This window comes from Cervus elaphus, chromosome 19, assembly GCF_910594005.1.
Source record: "Cervus elaphus chromosome 19, mCerEla1.1, whole genome shotgun sequence".
NCBI classification, from domain to species: Eukaryota; Metazoa; Chordata; class Mammalia; order Artiodactyla; family Cervidae; genus Cervus; species Cervus elaphus.
Genome location: NC_057833.1, coordinates 18,308,681 through 18,329,902, shown reverse-complemented (window position 1 = coordinate 18,329,902; position 21,222 = coordinate 18,308,681).

Here is a 21,222-nt window from a genome sequence, read left to right as displayed (position 1 = left end):
TTCACTAGTCTTACTTTGTAATAATTTTTTCCATGAAATGGAATAATTTTATTGTTTGTTACTTTTATGAATGACTTTTATTGTGATAAAAATGTGAATTTTGTAGCATTGTGAAAACAAATACATGTATAGTAACTTACAGTTTACAATTTCTTGGTGGTACAGTAAAGAATCTGCCTGTCAAAGCAGGAGACACAAGATACATGGGTTCAATCCCTGGATTGGAAAATACCACTGGGGTAGGAAATGGCTACCTGATCCGTATCCTGGCTTGGAAAAGTCCATGGACAGAGAGCCTGGTGGGCTATAGCCCATGGGGTTGTAAAGAGTCAGACATGACTTAGCACATACACACTTTTAAAGAAACTGAGGTTCTACAGCTGTTCTATTATCCCTAAGTATTATTACTCCTCATAGTGTTACTCAGTTGTGTCTGATCTTCGCAACCTCATGGACTGATTGATTGTAGCCCATCAGCTCCTCTGTCCATGGAATTCTCCAGGCAAGAATACTGGTACAGGTTGCCATGCCCTTCTGCAGGGGATCTTCCTGACCCAGGGATCGAACCCAGGTCTCCAGCATTGCAGGCAGATTGTTCGCCATCTGAACCACCAGGGATATTCATGACTTCTCTAGGGCAGTTGTAATAAGAAGATGTATACTGAGTTATACTCTACTTTGAGGGAATATGTATTTAAGCATATTTAAGGATGTCAGAATGTGGCAGCAAAACTTCCTCAGGGGTACTTATGCCTTTATTTTATGTTTTCAATAGATAACCTAATAGTTAAGGATTATTTATTTTTTCTTTCAGATGTCGCATTGACTTAAACACAGTAATAATATCTACAGGAACAAACATGGGCTTTTCCAACTTTAAAGTTATTAGAAAAGAGACCAGACCTACATCAAATGCAGTTAAACAAAACAAATCAATAAAGGACACCTGCTTTTTCTTTTTACATAATGGTGTGAATAAAGTGAATAAAACCTATATATTCTTTGTCTATATTTTATATCTAGCTCTGGGCAATCTAATTTTTGTTGCTTAAAAAGACATAGTATTTTAAAGATTTTTTCCAATTCTAATTTTCAACTATTAATTTAATTTTTAATTATTTTCTTTTATATGCAATTCAGTTATCATAGTAGCTTCTATCTTTCAATACTCTTGTTAATTATTAAATTTCTCTTAGACTGTATCAATAACTTCCTAAACAGTTTATTTGAATCTATACTCACTCTTGATTAGTGGATATAATTCCTAACATAGTATATTCATAAAATCATTCACTTGGTAATAAAAAGCCTACTGTGAGGCCCAAATGTCTATTGGATGAAAATTCAAGTCAATAGAGATGGAAATAAGAATACCCATTACCTGTGTCCAACCAACAATTCTAAAGTGTTTGCTAGGAGCAAACATTTAATGTCACATTTGTCTTAGTTGCCTATTTAGTAAAGCATGTGTAATATAATAGTATGAGCTATATAGTTGTTAAAGTAACCATAATCAGTTCAGTTCAGTTCATTCGCTCAGTCGTGTCCAACTCTTTGTGACCCCAAGAACTGCAGCACACCAGGCCTCCCTGTCCATGATCAAATCCTGGAGTCCAGCCAAACCCATGTCCGTTAAGTCGGTGATGCCATCTAACGATCTCATTCTCTGTCATCCCCTTCTCCTCCTGCCTTCAATTTTTCCCAACATCAGGGTCTTTTCAAATGAGTCAGCTCTTTGCATCAGGTGGCCAAAATATTGGAGTTTCAGTTTCAACATCAGTCCTTCCAAAGGACACCCAAGACTAATTTCCTTTAGGATGGACTGGTTGGATCTCTCTGTAGTCCAAGGGACTCTAAAGAGTCTTCTCCAACACCGCGGTTCAAAAGCATCAATTATTTAGCATTCAGCTTTTTTTATAGTCCAACTCTCACATCCATACATGACCAGTGGAAAAACCATAGCCTTGACTAGACAGACCTTTGTTGACTAAGTAATGTCTCTGCTTTTTAATATGCTATCTAGGTTGGTTATAACTTTCCTTCCAAGGAGTAAGCATCTTTTAATTTCATGACTGCAATCACCATCTGCAGTGATTTTGGAGCCCCCCCAAAATAAAGTCAGCCACTGTTTCCATTCTTTCCCCATCTATTTTCCATGAAGTGATGGGACTGGATGCCATGATCTTAGTTTTCTGAATTTTGGGCTTTAAGCAAACTTTTTCACTCATCTCTTTCACTTTCAAAAAGAGGCTCTTTAGTTTTCTTCACTTTCTGCCATAAAGGTGATGTCATCTGCATATCTGAGGTTATTGATATTCCTCCCAGCAATCTTGATTCCAGCTTGTGCTTCACCAGCCCAGCGTTTCTCATGATGTACTCTTCGAATAAGTTAAAGAAACAGGGTGCACTGGGAAGACCCAGAGGAATCGGGTGGAGAGGGAGGTGGGTGGGGGATCGGGATGGGGAATACATGTAAATCCATGGCTGATTCATGTCAATGTATGACAAAAACCACTACAATATTGTAAAGTAATTAGCCTCCAACTAATAAAAATAAATGAAAAAAAAAAAAAAAAAGAAATAGGGTGACAATATACAGCCTTGATGTACTCCTTTTCTTATTTGGAACCAGCCTGTTGTTCCATGTCCAGTTCTAACTGCTACTTCCTCACCTGCATACAGATTTCTCAAGAGGCAGGTCAGGTGGTCTGGTATTCCCATCTCTTGAAGAATTTTTCACAATTTATTGTGATGCACACAAAGGCTTTGGCATAGTCAATAAAGCAAAAATAGATTTTTTTCTGGAACTCTTACTTTTTCGATGATCCAGCGAATGTTGGCAATTTGATCTCTGGTTCCTCTTCCTTTTCTAAAACCAACTTGAACATCTGGAAGTTCACGGTTCACGTATTGCTGAAGCCTGTCTTGGAGAATTTTGAGCATTACTTTACTAGCACGGTAAATGAGTGCAATTGTGCGGTAGTTTGAGCATTCTTTGGCATTGCCTTTCTTTTAGGATTGGAATGAAAACTGACCTTTTCCAATCCTGTGGCCACTGGTGAGTTTTTCAAATTTGCTGAGACATTGAGTGCAGTCTTTCACAGCATCATCTTTTAGGATTTGAAATAGCTCAACTGGAATTCCATCACCTCCACTAGCTTTGTTCGTAGTGATGCTTTCTAACGCCCACTTGACTTCACATTCCAGGATGTCTGGCTCTAGGTGAGTGATCACACCATTGTGATTATCTGGGTATTGAAGATCTTTTTTTGTACAGTTCTTCTGTGTATTCTTGCCACTTCTTCTTAATATCTTCTGCTTCTGTTAGGTCCATACCATTTCTGTCCTTTATTGAGCCCATTTTTGCATGAAATATTCCCTTGGTATCTCTAATTTTCTTGAAGAGATCTCTGGTGTTTCCCATTCTGTTGTTTTCCTCTATTTCTTTGCATTGATTGCTGAGGAAGGCTTTCTTATCTCTCCTGGCTATTCTTTGGAACTCTGCATTCAAATGGGAATATCTTTCCTTTTCTCCTTTGCTTTTCGCTTCTCTTCATTTCACAGCTATTTGTAAGGCCTCCTCAGACAACCATTTGCCATTTTTGCATTTCTTTTCCACGGGGATGGTCTTTATCCCTTTCTCCTGTACAATGTCACAAATCTCTGTCCATAGTTCATCAGGCCCTCTGTCTATCAGATCTAGACCCTTAAATCTATTTCTCACTTCCACGTTATAGTCATAAGGGATTTGATTTAGGTCATACCCGAATGGCCTAGTCGTTATCCCTACTGTCTTCAGTTTAAGTCTGGATTTGACAATAAGAAGTTCATGATCTGAGCCACAGTCAGCTCCAGGTCTTGTTTTTGCTGACTGTATAGAGCTTCTCCATCTTTGGCTGCAAAGAATATAATCAATCTGATTTCGGTGTTGACCATCTGGTGATGTCCATGTGTAGAGTCTTCTCTTGTGTTGGAAGAGGGTGTTTGCTATGACCAGTGCGTTCTCTTGGCAAAACTCTGTTAGCCTTTGCCCTGCTTCATTCCGTACTCCAAGGCCAAATTTGCCTGTTACTCCAGGTGTTTCTTGACTTCCTACTTTTGCATTCCAGTCCCCTATAATGAAAAGGACATTTTTTTTCGATGTTAATTCTAAAAGGTCTTGTAGGTCTTCAGAGAACCGTTGAACTTCGGCTTCTTCAGCGTTAGTGGTTGGGGTATGGGTTTGGATTACCGTGGTATTGAATGGTTTGCCTTGGAATGAACAGAGATCATTCTGTCATTTTTGAGATTGCATCCCAGTACTGTAGTCTTGCTTTACTATTCTACCAAATGAAGTGGTTGAATCAAATAGTCCCAACATTATCTTTTGTAAATATTATGATTATCTATTAATCTTCAAATTAGTCTTTCTAACCCTCAATTACTTAATCTGTAAATATATATAATATTAATGCCTACCAGACAGGGCTATGAAAATTAAGTGTGATTTTATTTATAAAAGGATTAAACAAGAGAATTGGGCCTAATGAGTATTCAACAAATGGAATTATTATTTCTGTTATTGTTATTATCTTTATCAGAATACACAGTATACCTTAGGAATAATTCCAGATACTAAATAAATATTTGGCACTTAATAAATATTAATAGGCTTTTTGCCAACATTTATTTTTGGCAGCTTCTTTGAACCTTGAGAACTGCACATATGGAAGGAATACTATAAAGTTTTTTCAGTGTAGGACTTTTGACTTTGCAGAGAGGAGGTAACCTAGGCCCCATGTTGTTTCAAGGACAGCCACCTTCTCCAAAGCACAGTTACAGGCTCACATTAAAATACAAACAGCAGTTCAAAGTTTTATTGACTGGAATGTTTTACATTTTAATGACACAAATCCCTAAAGTCATGCTGATGAAGTTTTAATGTAAGTTCAAGCAAAAATCTGACCATTTGAAGGTAATTATTTGGAAAGCAATTACTTAGAAATACAAGATATTCTTATATTTAAATTTCCTTTTCATCTAAATTTGAGCTTTGCCATAAAACTGTAATTGTTCTATCTCCCACAAAGAACATCTGAAATCATCTTCTCTGAAGTAACACCTTTTTTCTGTTCATCTCTTACCTGTGTATTCATTTTGACCCTCTTTTTTCTGAACCAGTGTAGCTGCCTTCTTGTTTCTGACCTTTCACTCATTGTCAATCAGGCAATTCCTGAACTTTTGTCTCTGCCCCTTCTTGTCATTCATTGTGCATTTTTAGAGAAGTAAGTTTCTTCTTCCTTTTTTTCCTACGCAAATATTGTTTGGCCTTCTGGATGCCCAATATTATTATCCTTTTCTACTCTACTCAATTTCAAAATTACATTTTCCTTTATTAGTTTTATTTTACTCCAAAAATCTCTATCTCCAGCAAGCATGTTCCCTAACCTATAATCTTTCCCATCTATTTAAATGCCACAACCATATAGGAAGCTAAATCCAAAATCTAGAAGTTAATCCTGTTGCTTTTCTTTCCCTCAACCCCTTATCAATCATCTTCACAAAAGCTATCACTTCTAACTCCAAAAACACCTCAAATCTGTCCATAAATAAATATATTTATATTTATATTTACTGCCACCATCTTAGTGCCACCATTCCTTACTGCTTCTTAACTTATTCTTCTGTTCCCTTTTATGCTTTTTTCCAGACCATATTCTATACAATATTCCAAGAGATCTTCTTAGAATATAAAAAAATGTATTTGGTCCTTGCTTAAAATATTATAGTGTTTTCTCATTGTGGTTATAGCAAAATTCAAATCTTTTATCTGTTATGCAAAGTTCTTCATGATCTGACTCCTGCTTACTTCCCCACGCTCATATCTTGTTATGTTCTCATTTGTTCACTTACTTTCTAGTCTTAATTCAAATTACAGTTGACTCAAATATAGAGGAGGTTAGGTTGCCTGTTCTCTGCACAGTCAAAAATCCTACACTGAAAAAATTTCAGAGTCCACACTGCATGGTTCCACAATCTGCAGATTCAACCAACCAAGGATTGTGTAGTATTGTAGTATTTATTAAAAAAAAAAAAAAACTATATATAAATGAATTTGGACAGTTCAATCCCATTTTGTTCAGGGGTCAATTGCATTTCAGTTCATTCAACAAACTGTCAACTTGATTTCTGCATGGCAGCAGCAGGCAATGACATGAAGCAAGATCTTATTCTCTGCCCAGGAATTGAACCTGGGTAGCCTGGATGAGAACCAGGAATCTTAGTCATCAGACCAGCAAGGGTTGGAGGTTAGAAGCTATTGTTCCATAGAGCTTTGCCCCCAGGGAAAAATATATTTATCATGGAGGCAGAAATTGTAAATGTCGGTACAAGTTTATTATTAAGACATAGCACAACAAGTGGGAGAGCACCTAGAGAAACAGTTTGTTTAGTTAAGACAGAAGCAAGGCAGAGATGCACACCAAGAGAAAAAGAACGTAAGCATACCTTCCAGTGCAGAGGAGCTCAATAAGAGGCCATCAAGTCATTTATAAAGATCAGTTCTTCTGAGTCTTTGTCTTCCTCCAGGTCAATTATCTGATTTTTTTCCCCACACCTGACCTTCCCTGGGACCCTCCCCTGGGTGTGCATACACCTCTCAGCCAAGATGGGTCTCAAAATGAAGGCTGCTGGGAGGAGCAAGACTCATTATAACCTGAAGTTACCCCCTGATTTTTGACCTACAAGGAATCTTTCTGCACAAGTGTAGTGTCTCCCTTGTCCCAAAAGAAAGGGTAGGGAGATATCTTAATCCTTTACTCAAACAGGGTTTTACCCCTCTTTGTCTTTGCCATGACTATTACTTTAAGGTGTTTACAAGAGATAAACACCAGCTATTTACTGTTTCTGTTGTTACTTCCATTTCAGAGGGCAAACAGGAGGCTGATTATAAATGCCTCAAATGGAGCCCACCTATCTCTTGTCTCAAGAAATGCAAACAGGAGGCTAGTTGTAAATGTCTAAACTGGAGCCCATAGATCTCCTACATCAGACTGAAAAAAATTGCCCAAACTGAGAGGGTAACAGGCAGGAAGGCCAGGGGTCTCCAAATGGAGGAAATAGGCGGCAAATGTCAGACATTTTTTTATCTCTCTCTTCCATCAGGAGGAAACGAACAAGTGTTAAGATTTTTTTCCCCTTCTCTGTACAAATTTAAAAAGAGGCTTCTCTTAAAATTTTGTATTTCCACGAAGACAACATGAAGACAACCTGAACTTAACATTTCTCAAAGCTTGAGCTAACAATGCCTTTTTCTTATGGAAATGTTTATCTTAAGTTATGTTAATGAACTATGTATTTACCCTAGACTCTGCCTTCAAGTCTTTTAGGATTTGAAATTGCTCAACTGGAATACCATAACCTCCACTAGCTTTGTTCTTAGTGATGCTTCCTAAGGCCCACTTGACTTCACATTCCAGGATGTCTGGCTCTAGGTGGATGATCATACCATCATTATTATCTGGGTCATGAAGATCTTTTTTGTACAGTTCTTCTGTGTATTCTTGCCACCTCTTCTTAATATCTTCTGCTTCGGTTAGGTCCATATCGTTTCTGTCCTTTATTGTGCCCATCTTTGCATGAAAGGTTCTCTTTGTATCTCTACTTTTCTTTTGTTGAAGAGATCTCTAGTCTTTCCCATTCTGTTGTTTTCCTCTATTTCTCTGCACTGATCACTGAGGAAGGCTTTCTTATCTCTCCTTGCTATTCTTTGGGACTCTGCATTCAAATGGGTATATCTTTCTTTTTCTCCTTTGCCTTTAGCTTATCTTCTTTTCACAGAAGGCCTCCTCAGACACCCATTTTGCCTTTTTGCACTTCTCTTTTCTTGGGGATGGTCTTGATCCCTGCCTCCTATACAAGTTGTGAACCTCCATCCATAGTTCATCAGGCAGTCTGTCTATCAGATTTAATCCCTTGAATCTATTTCTCACTTCCAGTGTATAATCATAAGGGATTTGATTTAGGTCATATCTGAATGGTCTAGTTGTTTTCCCTACTTTCTTTAAGTCTGAATTTGGCAATAAGGAGCTCATGACCTGAGCCATAGTCGACTCCCTGGTGCTGATATTATCTCAAAATGCATGTTGTGGATGAGGGGCTTGTTGCTGCTCTGAGTTTTGAGAGATCTTTCTATAATTAACAGCTTGCTAGTAGCTGTACAACATTGGGCTAAAGACTAGCAGGGTGGCATTCTTTCTTCCCTCTTCTGATGCCTATGTCTGAAGCTTTCTCTATCTCTTTTATACTTGAATTAAACTTTATTACACAAAGCTCTGAGCAATAAGCCTCGTCTCTGGCCCCGGATTGAACTCTTCTCCTTTGGAGGCCAAGGATCCCAGCATCTTTAGTGGTTCAGCAACAACCTTTCAAAACTAAAAGTTGACATTATGTTTTATTCAGCTGTCTTTCTGAAGACTTCCAGCCTAGGAAGCAATCTCTCAGATAGCTCAGAGGGACTGATTCTAATAGGTAAGGGAGGAGCAGGGATATATAAACATTTTTACAAAAAAGACCAGAAAGTTGGTACATCAAAAGAGAAAGTGTCACTCAATCATGTCTGACTCTTTGAGACCCCTTGGATTGTATCATGCCAGGCTCCTCTGTCCATTATATTTCCCCAGCAAGAATACTGGAGTGGGTTGTCGTTCCTTCTCCAGGGGATCTTCCCCACCCAGGGATTGAACTCAAGTCTTTTGCATTGCAGACATATTCTTTACTGTCTGAGCCACCAGGGAAAATCAGTACATCAACAAATTACTGCTGAAAACAAACAAACGAATAAACAAACAAAAAAACCCAGAGATCTCAAGTTAATGAATTTAGCATTTTTCTATGTATGAGAAAATGTCAGACTTTGGGGTCATTGAAATCATTCTTTTGATATGCACCTTAGTTATCTAAGACCAGTATGTTTCCCAGCCTGCGTCCCCTTAAGGTTCACCTTGGGATGACTGCAGTGGCTTGGTAGCTGAAACATCCTTTGTTTACTGATCTGGCAAGCAACATTTCTCATTCACAAAGCTGTACCATTTTCTACTGGAAAGACTTTTCTTATCTTTAGGATCCTATCTGGAATGATTTTCCTCCTATTTTTTACTTGGACAGTTTCATTTAATCCTTCAAGTTTTATTTTAAATTTCAGTTGAGTCAGGAGGAATTCTCTGTTCACTTGATTTAAAAGACTAATCCTCTCCCTCAGCTCTTTTCTCTATCTAGCCCCCCTTTTTTCAGTGCATATTATCTCTGTTTATTTATATAATATGTATCAGTTCTCCTACCTTTTATTTAGGTTCCTGTGCAGAACTGATGCTTGTTTCATTTTTCAACAAATCCCCAGTGATTAGCACTGTACCAAACTTATATAAATTGTCAGGTATGATTTGTTTAGTGAAGCAGTAAATAAAGCCTGAAATTCTATCCTATGGTGTTGATTTTTTACCTTAATAGAATGATAGAAACTGTCCAATGAGAATTCTTTTAAATTTCTACTTTTCACAAATTTCTCCATATTTTAAATTATTTCTTCTCTCTCCATTTTCAGAGAAACACTTAGCTACTTGAATGACTGGTCTTGTGTCTGCCAACCCTCCCAGAATTTTTCTTTTCCCTTTCTATTTTTAGGTTCTCTCTTTTCCTCTAGTGACCTTGGCTTCTAAGAACTCAAGAAACTCAATCCTTGAATATGCTCTCTTTCTTGCTCTTTTATGCTTTGAAAGCATAGGCTATTATACTCTGTAGTATTTTACAACCCACTCCATCACCTAACATGACCTCTGCCAACAGCCCTCTCGCTAAAATGTTTCTCAAAAAAGATTGATTTATCAATCACAAACCTCTCTCTTTGGGTTTGTTCTGGCTAGTCTTCCTATTGCATTTGACTCTGAGGCCGCCAGTTTGAGATCCTTGTGGTAATCTTAACTTTCAATTGATTTTTCTCTATATCTTTTGATAGTTTATCTTCTTACTCTGAATCTAAAATGTGGACACATTTCTACTGTAAATTCTGATCTTTTTGTTTTTTTTTTTTCAACTATCCTCTGTCAAGCTATACACTGATTTCACTGTCCAACTCTGTATAGAACAGAGTTTCATTTATTATTATACTTTATATATGAAAAGTTTTCAATGAACATTTCTTAAGTAGAATTGATTTAATGTAGTATACTTTATTCTTAAGTGTAGTTTTAGATTTGAATCTGTTAAGTGGGACTGATATGGCCACCCTCAAAGTATCTGCTGGATCAGTTGGATCAGTGGGGCATAATATGAGTCAATGAGCCCTTCTTTTAAAGATGATACAAGCTGCAAGAGAAATAAAACACTTTTCTACAAATTTCCTACATTAGCTAACCATAGTAGTCACTTCTCTGAAATAAAAAAAATAAATATAAAGAGGACTGCTAGAGATAGCACAGGTTTTATGCAACAATCATATTATTCTTTTAATGTTGAATAATAGATGCTGGTAAAGGTTCAATGTTAAATTAAGCATACAAAATCTTATAGATCCATTTTAAATCTAATTAAACATAACATACCAGGTAGCATTTGGTTCCTTCTACCATACGGCATACACACCTCCCCCACTGATATTTTCTCAAGCTTTCTGAGATCTGAGCCATCTTTAGAGATACTGCTGCCTATGTTACACCAGTACTGCTACTTATAAACAAATTGTGCTGCTAGGTCTCAGTCTTAAATGAGTTCTCTGGTATTTGTAGCTTTCAAATATATATGGAGATTCTAAAAGCTACAACATAATCTTTATACAGAGAAATAAAAAGGTATGTGACTAGGAAAAGTTGCTTTAAAAGTGGAAGGAGAGATGGAAATTTCCTAGCGGTCCAGAGGGTAAGACTGAGCTCCCAGTGCAGGAGACCCAGGTTCAATCCTTGGTTGAGGAACTAGATCTCACATGCATGCTGCAACTGAGTCCTAGGGCAGACAAAACAAGCAATGATGTTTTAAAAACTGGAGGAGAGAGATTGGATCAAGGTGGTAGAGTGAGCCTGTGAATCAATCCCAATAAAAACCACAGGAAATATTTACAAAAGAGAGCCATCATAGCTTTAAAAAGACAAATATCATAAATAGACTTTTTGAGGTATACCTAAACAAAAATTGTAGGTTCAAAGGGTCAGAGAATTTCAAGGTAGTCGAATCACTCCCTGGATCAGGTAGAAAGAGAAAAATAGAATAATTCTTGGCCACAAAACAACTAACACTGTAATGTTTGGGACATTAATGAAGATAATTAACTAAAATGTTGCCTTTTAGAAAACCTGGGTGAGGGGGATCCCAGCCTTTCTCTTATATATGCCAGTAGGTGACATTAAAGATGGTTGGACTCTAGCTGAAGTACTGGTTGCTTCTACTTTCCAAAGCTTGTGAGTAAAAGACTAGGTGCTGAATAGTCTTACTTTGTGTGCATGCTAAGTTACTTCGGTCTTGTCCCAGTCTTTGCTACCCCATGGACTGTAGCCCGCCAGGCTCCTCTGTCCATGGGATTGTCCAGGCAAGAATACTGGAGTGGGTTGCTGTGCCCTCCTCCAGGGGATCTTCCCGACCCAAAGACTGAGCCCACGTCTCTTATGTCTCCTGCATTGGCAAGCACGTTCTTTACCACTAGCATCACCTGGGAAGCCCAGAGTCTTAGTTCGCACCTTCACAAAAACAATAGGAAAAGGAATAGGAAAGGAAAAATGATTAATCTGTGTATTTCTTTCTGCATAATGAAGTGGTTCTAACTTAGAGGGCTGCTGGAACAGATACTGGGGATATGGAAACAGAAAAGTGCCCAGACATATAATAACCTCGACAATTATGAATTTTGACAACCATAAATCAAGCTACATGTGTATCTTGCCACTTCATCTCATATGTCCACCATTCCCACATTAATACCAACTGTAAGATCCTGTAATGGAGAGCTCTGTTTACCACTGAATGTACACTGATTTTCATTTAGGTGACAACATATATTTACCTGCTTCTGACTTTAAGTATGATAAAAAATCTGAACATATGCAATGCAAGTCACCAAAAGTGAGGAGGACAATCCAATGAAAAGAGATTGTTAACTCAGAATTGTAAAATAGATCTCAGTGAAACAGTTAATAGAGGAAATACTTTTAAAAATATAATTAAAAGATCCTCAGTATGATTCTAACCTAGATAATATTGAATCTATAAAAAACTATCAAATTATCATAAAAGTCTCCATATATCACTGAAATGTTGTGAAGTAATTAGCCTCTAACTAATTAAAAAAAAATAATAATAATAAAAAAATTCAAGACAGAATATATGGATAAATATTTTTCCTAAGGGAAAAATGTCTTTAAAAAGAGAGACAAAACATGATTGAATTAATGAGTTAGAAAAGGGAGCTGATGGATTTCTGAGAAAATTAGTCTCTAAAACTCTCAAACATGTCTTTTCAAAATGTCTCAAAATACCTTTACAAAAAGGCAAAGACATAAATACTGAAAGAGAAATAATAGGAAATATGAAAAATTTTTGAATATGTATGCATGATAAAAAATCCATAAAGGAGAGCAGACTGAATAAGAGAACAAATAAGAAAAAAAAAAAATTCAAAAAACATTTCTCTTAGTTGAAAATAAGTATAAGATCATGGTTTGAAAGGAAGAAGAAACAGAATTTCCGAATAATGCATCACACTTGAACATGTCTCCCTTAAATTACAAATTTACAAGATAGAAAGAAAATCCTTAAAGTTTCTTTCATATGAAGGAGGTTATGAACAATGCTAGATGAGGTTCATGATAGTTTTAATGTGTTTGATGCAATTACCTATTAGAAGACAATTGAAGTTGCTGGTCATTAGATACTTTATATAACTTCTACTAAAAATATGGTTAGACTTGTTGAAATTAAACCTTATATTTAATATTTACTTTATAACAGTAAACAAAATAGTTATATTTAAAATGTATTTAAATGTATAGCATTCATTTTTTTTTTCTTTCTCCCAAGAAGTATGTGTACTTAGGGAAATTCATCAACAGTGTAAAAGCATATTGGGAAAATCTATAAATATAAAGTAAAACTCTGTTTAGCAGTCTATATCAATAGTTTAAAATAGAATTTCCCAACTTTTCATATGAATAACCCCTGGGGAGATTTAAAAAGTATCACTTCTAAAGACCTACTTCCAGAGATACTAATTAAATTGCATTGGATGGCACCCCTAGAATGACAGTTTTTCAAATCTCCCAAGAGATTCTAACATTCACCCAGGAACGAAAAATACTGGTTGTAATTAACAGTATAGGTTATAAATCACTATCAGTATGTGTGTTAGTCACTATTAGCACATGCAGTATTAACACTATTAGCAACATTAGTCAGTATTAGCATGAGGACTTCCTTCTTTCCAGCACCTTGCTCCTGTCCCCAGTCAAGTTTCCCTAGGTACACCTAGAATAAAATTTGGTACCATTTGTATATGTATTGATGCTGCCTTCATCCTTTTATTTATTTTTAGAATTAAATTATTTATTTTCTTCCTCAGTATATTGCATTGTTTTGCTCAGCAGTGGAATGATGCAGGAAAGAAAGTGCTTTTACTTCTTGCATATCATCTCCACAATGTTAACTTTGAGAAAATATACATGTGCTTTTTTGTGGATCTGTTTGTTTGGAAGCTTTCTTTTTCATCTTTTGAGAATGATCAGAGGAAACAGATAGATAGATAAAATAAATAAAAAGTCAGCTAAATGCTAATATTGCATATTAGTCTTCCCAGAGTTTGTGGTAAAATTGGAGGAATGGGAGGTTTGAACAACTGGGATTTTCATTGGTTCCTCATGGGCACACCCATAATCTTATTCTTGGACTTCTCTGGGAATTTCCTTTCTTTCATATGTGATAGCAGTTGCAATTCATCATCAGAAAAACTAGGACTCAGAAAAAGAAGTAACGTCTTGAAAAGATGACTCATTTTATAATTCAAAAATGAGGACATTATGATATTAAGAATGATGGTAATCAGTGAAACAAGTTACAATGGTTTTAGGCATAAATTGTTTTGATGAATCTGAGCATGGGTAAGATAATGAACATTAATGCTTTTTAAAGTAAGATTTTTTTGTTCTCATTTTGGTAGCACATAAACTAAAGTTGGATCAATACAGAGCTTAGAATTATGCCTGCTCAATGTTGACATGCAGAGAAGAATTATGTATTTTGTGACAATAGTTAACAATACTGTATTGTATACTTGAAATCTGCAGAGGATAGAGATTAATCTTTTTCCACACATGCACACACACAAGAACAAAATGGTAACTATGTAGAGGTGATGAATAGATTAATTAGCTTGATGTAGTGATTCTTTTACAATATATACATATATAAAAATCATGTTGTACATCTTAATTACATACAATTTTATATGTCAATAAAGCTGTGTGAAAATTTTAAAAATCAGATCTTTTAAAGATAATGTTTATTGCTTAGAATGCTTATTGTATTATTTCTAAAATCTCATGGATTACTTATTCTAAAAATCAGACACTACAGACAATGACATAACTAATGCTCATCTTGTGTTAGATATTTCATGTGCTATTTTGCATCTGTGTTGATAGAAAAATATAAATTGTAATGAACAATTTTTATTATTTGAAAACATTTCTAATTTTCATTTTGCTTTGTATATGGTGTCATTTTTATTGCAGTAAAGAAAAATGTTTATATAATTAATATTTATGTCAATTGGAAAAATCTGATTTAATTTTCTGTGATTGACCAACTCTCATTCACATGCACTTCTGAGACCACTGCTATAATCTAGAGTGAGAAGATGGTTATTTTCTTTCGTGACAGATCTTGCATATTTTGATGATTGTTCTAGTCTTTTTCTCTCAATTTTAGGGAATCTCCAGAAACCTTTGATTCATTTTCAGGTACTAGTAAAGGGTTAGAGGAAAGGAAAAAATAATTCCAAGTGTCCTGAAAATTGTCTCTTGTCTAAAAATTTCAAAATCCAACAAATCTCCCAGATCGGATGCTAAGGGCAGAATTAAGAAAAGCATCTCAGAGCTCCCTCAAGCTTATGGAAGTAGGTATGTATAATTTTCTCTAGCAATATGTGTCTTTTAGTAGATCGCTGGGTGGGAACCAGACTTCCCAGGTGGTGCAGTGGTAAAGAATCCACACGACAATGAAGGAGACACAGGAGATGCAGGTTCGATCCCTGGGTTGGGAAGATCCCCTAGAGGAGGCCACCGCCACGCACTCCAGTATTCTTACCTGAGAAATCCCATGAAGTCACAGGGTTGAACCGGACAGAGCCGCTGAGCACCCTGAGAACGAGTGAGAACTGAGGCCTCCGTTACTCCAGCTGCAGGAAGGCTGCTGGCCGACGCCTCTCAACCCTGTCCCTCTCCAAGGATCGGCCTCAACTCAAAAGATCTGCTTTGCCTAAATCCACACTGCCTTTGCAGGGCAGCTAGACTCTGAGGATTGGTTTATAGGAGTTCGTAGAAGATAACTCCCTTTTCTTAACACAGGATGATTCTGTAAGGCCATCCGAGCTTGAGAACTCCCCAAGGGGTGTGCTAAGGCCTTTACTGTGATTGTCTTGTGGTTCTCCTTCCCCTGCTCAACCCAACTCCCCTTCTCCCGCTAATAGATCCAATAATCTTGCTGCATGAAATTCTCAGTCAGCTTCCCAGAGAAACCTCCCTGTGACGTGGCTGTATTGATAAAGAACAAAAGCAAAAACATATGTTCACACCATGTGTTTAAAAAGAACAAACAAACACATCTTCTGGGGACAACCTCACAGTCAACACCTCTTGAGGGCCCAAATGAAAGCACCTAGAACTGTTCACATACATTCTAAGAATTTCTTTTTGACCTTCCCACAAAAAATGAACATGTATGAATACAAGCTTTGCTGTCTATTCTGTAAAAGCATCTTCAAGACTAACGGCTTCTTTCAGGGTTGGAAAAACTGTAGACTCTTTTGTGCAAATAACATATTTATCAGCCAGATTGAGGAGCTCCAGTAACTAAATGACAGTTATGATTTCTAGTTATTAATACATAACGGTGATGGATTCTTACTCTCTAGGAAAAAAGCAAAAAATTGAAAACTTGTAACAAGTTGTAACAATCAAGCAGCAGTGGCCAGTTCCTGGTAGCTCTGTATTATCAATGGTACATCCAGGTTTTAGGCATATTATGAAGCTTGCATTTGCCTTATGTCTTTAGAGCTCTAGAGTAAGGATCCTAGACTGAAAAGAGGATAAAGAAAAATAAACAATTGTCCCTCGGTTTTGCTTAAACTGCAATGTGTAGCTAAGTGGTTTTTAACCAGTGGTTTTTGCTCCCAGAGGACATTTGAAATTATATGGAGACATTTTTGGTTCTCAGTTTTGGAAAGGGGAATGCTATTGTCATCTGGTAGGTAGAGACCAACAATGCTGCTAAGTACCGTACAATGCACAGCACAGATCACCAAACAAAGAATTACTTGCCCCAAAATGCCAATAGGTTGAGGAAACCTGCCAGGAGCACTCAGTAATTAAGGAATGGACAGATTTATTCTATTCCTTCTATGGACAACTGTTAACTGGCCAAACAATTTCTCTAAATGTGGCACTATTATGTAAACAAGTCCACAGTTAATTTTTCTTCTTTCTTTCTTATGTTGCAGACTTCCACAGTTTGTACGGTTTTTCCAGAATTTGTAACATCAACAGATGAATGAAAAATGATGAAAATTGAAGAAATATGCAATACCATGCCAATCTGCTATTTGAAGTTGTACATATAACTTACCATCAACATGAGAGTATAAGATATATGTGTACATATATATATATATAAAACTTATTTTCTGTTATTTTGTACATTTGATGTTATGTGAAAGAAAAATCTTTGGCATTAGATAATAATGCTGGCAATATGACTTCTGTAAAAATAAGACTATGAATTTTTCCAGCAGCCTTTTCATGTAAAAAATGGTGAACTGCTGCTACAACACTTCAATTCGATAAGTATTTATTGTGCTTACAACAGATGTTGTTATGGAGGCTGGATAGAGTAGCATATCATTCCTGCCTGGACAATTTACATTTTTCCACATGGCTTACTGCTTTGAATTGGAACAATCTATCTGTCTAAACAAACTTAAAATTTATTTTCTTTGTATAATCTGCTTTTAGAAAAACAAAAAATGGCTTTATTTTTCTAGCTCAAGTCATTAGCACTACAGGATGAACTTCAGAAGAGTCTATTTAAACACAGATATGTTTTTTCATTATAAAATACTACTTGCAGAAGGTTAACTGATCACCTAGTTAGATTGGTTTGATTTCTTTATTTAGCCAGAGAAATAGTTAATGTAGTTTAAAAAAATCTTGTAATAGTCTATTTATTTATTAAGTTAGATAAGACTTAAAGTTGTTAGTCTAATTGCAAAGGCAAGGAGTCAATCTCAGGTTTAAAGGTTGATTCTCTCCTACCAATTGGACAGATTCACTACAAAAGTCATGATGCTCTGAATTAGATATTAGCACCACATATGCAGTCCTCAGAAATTTGATAGTCTTCCCTGTGAAATGTTCATTGTTCACAAGAGAATACAAGGGTATTTGTTAAAAACTAACTCTCCATTGAGGCCTCAATGATGGTTTAGTGGTCACCAGAATAATAATATTTTACTCTCTCTTTTGTTACTAGTCTATGAGGTCTTGATTATAGTATTTTATTTATTTGTTCAGCTTGGAAAGGATAGGCCATCCAAAGTCAGGAAGCATCTTTGGCTTGAAGAAAATAGACAAAAGATACTCTTGTAGATGGGCAGGCAAAGGTGTTCAGTCCTCAGAAATGGGCAATAGAAGAAAGTTGAAGTTGCTGGAAATTTACAAAAAGAGCATCTGGGTCACATTGCCTGTCAAGCGGAGGATCCTTTAGTCAGATTTTAGTAAGTACCAGCCAGTAGATCTGAAGAAGGCAATGGCACCTCACTCCAGTACTCTTGCCTGGAAAATCCCAAGGATGTAGGAGCCTGGTAGGCTGCGGTCCACAGGGTTGCTAAGAGTTGGACACGACTGAGCGACTTCACTTTCACTTTTCACTTTCATGCGTTGGGGAAGGAAATGGCAACCCACTCCAGTGTTCTTGCCTGGAGAATCCCAGAGACGGGGGAGCCTGGTGGGCTGCCATCTATGGGGTCACACAGAGTTGGACACGACTGAAGTGACTTAGCAGCAGCAGCAGCCAGTAGATCTGTACCTACTACAAGTGCTAGCAGGAAAACATCTGAGGATCATTTATCTGTAGTGAAAGCTGGTAATGGGATGTCCCAGGTGGCACAAGTGGTAAAGAACTTGCCTGTCAATGCAAGAGATGTAAGAGACATGGGTTTGATCCCTGGATCAGGAAGATCCCTGGAGGAGGGCATGGCAGCCCCCTCTAGTATTCTTGCCTGGAGAAGCACATGGACAGAGGAGCCTGGTGGACTGCCACAGGGTCAGAAATAATATATCCTAATAATAAAAAATAAGTAGCAGATTATCCAGATTGCATGTGTTCAAGTATCATCTGCACCACTTGCTAGCCATATAGATAGACAAATAGCCTCTCTGTATCTTATTTTCTTTACCTGTAAAATCAGAAAATGACAGTACATCTCTGGTTGTTCAAAAGATTAGAAGAGTTAATATATGTAGCATTAATAGTTTGCATGTTAGCTAGTATTACTGTAAAATGTTTTAACATCAAATGCTAGCCTCTGAAATTGGAGAATTAGCTTATGTTTTATTTCACAAATTTATTTGAAATTTGTGTTAGTATAGGCAATAAAAAATAGCTTATTAAAAAGCAGAGGCATTACTTTGCCAACAAAGGTCCATCTAGTCAAAGCTCTGGTTTTTCCAGTAGCCATGTATGTGAGAGTTGGACTATGAAGAAAGCTGATCTGTACATCTGTGTCTCTTTTTCTGTTTTGCATATTGCATTATCTTTACCATCTTTTTAAATTCCATATATATGCATTAGTATACTGTATTGGTCTTTATCTTTCCAGCTTACTTCACTCTGTATAATGGGCTCACTGGGAAGACCCTGAGAGTTGGGATGGGGAGGGAGGCGGGAGGGGGGATCGGGATGGGGAACATATGTAAATCCATGGCTGATTCATGTCAATGTATGGCAAAAACCACTACAATATTGTAAAGTAATTAGCCTCCAACTAATAAAAATAAATGAAAAAAAAAAAAAAAAAGAATAGACCTACCATATGATCCAGCAATCACACTTATGGGTATATATCCAATGGAAATAAAAATAGGATATCAAAAAAAAAAAAAAAAAGAAAGCTGAGCATCAAAGAATTGATGCTTTTGAACTGTGGTGTTGGAGAAGAGTCCCTTGGACTGCAAGGAGATCCAACCAGTCCATCCTAAAGGAGATCAGTCCTGGGTGTTCATTGGAAGGACTGATGGTGAACCTGAAACTCCAATATTTTGGCCACCTGATGCGAAGAACTGACTCATTTGAAAAGACCCTGATGCTGGGAAAGATTGAAGGCAGGTGGAAAAGGGGAAGACAGAGGATGAGATGGTTGGATGATATCACCAACACAATGGACATAAGTTTGAGTAAACTCTGGGAGTTGGTGATAGACAGGGAGGCCTGGCATGCTGCAGTCCATGGGGTCTCAAAGAGTCGGACACGACTGAGCGACTGAACTGAACTGATAGGCAATAAAATGATTCTAGTTAAAGCCGAATCATCCTCTTTACCTTAACACCAAAGTAAATCTCAGAGACAGAGTTTTGGATGAAGTAGAAAAGGACAATTTTATTGCTTTGCCAGGCAAAGGAGCCACAATGGGCTCATGCTCTCAGAACTATGTGTCCCAACTTGAAGTGGGTAGTGAGAAATTTTATAGTAATGATTCAACAAAGATGTGATTAGCTTGTGAATTCTTCTAATTGGTTGGTGGTGAGGTAAGTAGGACTCAGCATCATCAACCTTCAAGTTCCTACTAATCTTGGGTCTACATGTTAGACCCACCATTAACCATTAATCCTTCCATCTACTGGGGGTTTCAAGTGTGTATGCCTTGTTGTGTCTGATTCTTTGCATCTCCATGGACTGCAGCTCACCAGGCTCCTCTGTCCATGAGATTATCCTGGCAAGAATACTGGAATAGGTTGCCATGTCCTCTTCCAGGGGGCCTTCCAGACCCAGGGATTGAACCTGTGTCTCCTGCATTGGCAAGCAGATTCTTTACCACTGAGCCACCTGGGAGTGCGGGCGTCAGTATCTGCAAAACAGCTAAGAGATTGTTGTTTCTCCCTTGACTCACATCCTCTGCCTTTTCTAATTAATAACTGCTTGAATCTGCCCCTCGGAACTCAGGGAAGGTAAGGGAGGCTGAATGAAACCTATTTCCTGTAATCAAAGAAATGGGGGACACAGAAAGGCTTTTGTGCATAGGATCACCATAGGGCACTGCTTGGTATCAAAATAACCCAAGGTTTAAGTCTTAAGTAAGAGTGGTTCAAATTAAATAGGACCTAATTAATTAGTGTTTTCAAGATAATGGATGAAAATATTAAAAACGGAGCTACACTGGATGTGAAGCTAATCTTCAAAACATAGGATTCTAGAATAAAGACTTGGCCTTGGGATTAAATGGAGAAAACAAGTGTTTAGTACTTTCATGGATATCATTAGGAAGGAGTTGAGAAAGAAATTCTAAATAGGCTCAGGAAGAATTTACATAAATCATAAATAATGCACCAAAGGAATTATGGATATTTAGGTTACATAATTACATGCTAGGATTTTTTTAAGGAAAATTGCTTGAAAGGAAATGTTAATTCTCTTCCCAAAGCAATCTTTATTGCTTCTGTTAGAGACAAAATATTATCCCAGTTGGATTATTTTAAAAGAGCATGATGATTATCATGTACATAGAAATTATTAGTGAATATTAGACCCTGCAGTATAATAGAAAGAAGGGTGAATCTGAATCAATGTGGAGTTTTGATTGGCTTTTGCTCCTATAAAGCCATGTGAGTATAGGCAACACAATTTATTTCTATGAATCTTTGTTAGAGGTAAGGTGAAAAATAATTCCTATCCTTACCTTACAATTTTAATCAAGACCAGATAAAAGCAAATTTATAGGTC